The 1,998-nt window shown below is 37.4% G+C and overlaps 1 long non-coding RNA gene across 1 annotated transcript; it reads right to left on the bottom strand.

Moving 5' to 3' along the window:
- Window positions 1-604: 604 nt before the first annotated feature.
- LOC121644379 lies at window positions 605-1,268 on the bottom strand. The gene is made up of 3 exons (XR_006011267.1): window positions 1,183-1,268; window positions 817-918; window positions 605-700 (listed from the first exon to the last, which is right to left on the bottom strand). It is a non-coding gene; the product is annotated as an uncharacterized LOC121644379 (long non-coding RNA).
- Window positions 1,269-1,998: the final 730 nt, after the last annotated feature.

Raw genomic sequence — 1,998 nt, 5'->3', positions numbered from 1 at the left:
AGTTACATATAATCCTGTTCACATTCCAGCTCTGAGGGGATCGCAAATACAGTACAGAACAAGATGACGAATGACATACATAAACAGTGGAATGATGAACAGAATCAAGTACTTAAGAAATAAACATGGTGTACCCAACAGAAGTTAAGACCCCAAATTTACTTTCTGAAAGATGGAGCACACAACTGGATATTCTAATGTAAATTTGACTAAACCTTTATTTGGAACACCTTACTTTTTCAATAGTATGATTTTTCTTAATATTAATGGGTGCTGATTTAGAATATGATTTATTTCATCATTCTTTGATTTTATTTTTTGTAAATGACAAGCATAATTAGATATCCATATTAATTGTATATTAATATACATAAAATACCCAAGTCAGTTGTTCCTCTGGACTGCCATCCACAATGGCCTCCCCACAGTGAAGACACAGGTTTGTCAAGTCATCTGTCAAAATATTGCAAAATAATTTTGAAACAAGGTAATGATGACCACATCAGTTTTCATTTGCAGCACAATCTCAGCAATGACAACTAGTGCAGTCATATTTATTTTCAATTACTGTATTGCATGTATTGCATAACTTACCTGAATCTCTGAGAAGAGTAGTGGCAGTCTGCCACCGCAAATCTGACACATCCTTTGGGGAAGCAGGAAATGTGACTGGCTGATTGTGTAAGATTTTCTCTGCAAACTGATTAAAAAAAAAATACAGTCAAGTAAAAATACTTTTAATGACGATCAATGAATTTTATGCAACGTACTGTGTGTGTACACAGAGTTAAGTAAAAGGAGTAATCTTTTACGAACCACAATGGCAAAAACACCACAGGACGTGCTGTCTGGTTGGTGGGGATGAGGCACTGTGTCACATTTCCACCTTGACATATCCCTTTTCTCCTCATGAGTGCCCTATTTAAAACATCCAGTGTAACATGCAAAAAAAAACTTTTCCTCAGAACATAGTAAGTTATTAAAGACAATCAAGAGCACAATGATAAACTTGTGATACTGTTATAAAAAACAACAAATGTAATTTGTCCAATGTGGAACCTATATGATTTGGAATATTTCAAAGGATCTCAGAGGACCTCTGCATTATGTAATAATGTTCTCATCTATAGCAATGAATGACAATTGTGTTATATTACAACTAAAGCTATAATTACAGTTTACCTTGATGCATCCTGGCACCTTTTTAACTTGGCAGCAGTTTCTCCAAGTGGATCCAGGAGGAGTGTCTTGTTCTGTGATGGATATATCACCTGTACCCAACAAAAAAAAAAACAACACTATAATTTAGAAGATATTTTATATGATATACAAGTGATTTTTATCAGGTACAAAACATAGTACCTAATCTAAAACCCATGTCTTTGAAAAATATATGTAACATGCCAACTAATATGAAGAATGTTCCGTAAAACACTTAAAACCAGAAACCAGTGATGGTGTTCATTCACAACTTCAAACAGAAACTGATATTTTGAAGGGTCCCACTGAATCAAGGTACATAAATAAGTTTAGAGTTGCAACCATCCACATCAAATTAAAGTCGCAGGAATATGTGTGACAACCCCAGAGCGGGCTGTATTTTATCCGTCTCTGGGGACTTTACTTTTTGCTTCCAGCTCTGTCTCTTGTTCTGCCTCCTCCTCCTTCTCTCCGCCTCTGTCCTCCGTTTCTCAGGTGGCCAGTATGCTGCTCCGGTTCTCCCGCGGTACCTGGCGGGGGCGTGGCCCGTTTGGGCTTAAATACCAGGCCTTCTCCACCTGTGGGTCTGCTCGCGCCAGCCTGTTCCCCTGCAGCACTCCTTTTCCTTTGTTTGTGCACTCATTAGTTTATTCACTTTAGTTTTCCCACACAACACCTCCCCACAACCAACACTCTCATACACTACTGATGCTACAGATTATACACATAGGCTACACTGTTAAGCTTCGTTTATTTACTTTGGTCACCTTTTCTTAATAAACTATACTTTAATTGGCA

Source organism: Melanotaenia boesemani, chromosome 8 (genome assembly GCF_017639745.1).
Source record: "Melanotaenia boesemani isolate fMelBoe1 chromosome 8, fMelBoe1.pri, whole genome shotgun sequence".
NCBI lineage: Eukaryota > Metazoa > Chordata > Actinopteri > Atheriniformes > Melanotaeniidae > Melanotaenia > Melanotaenia boesemani.
Note: the sequence above shows the minus strand (reverse complement) of the source record. Positions and strands in the feature narration are given on the sequence as shown.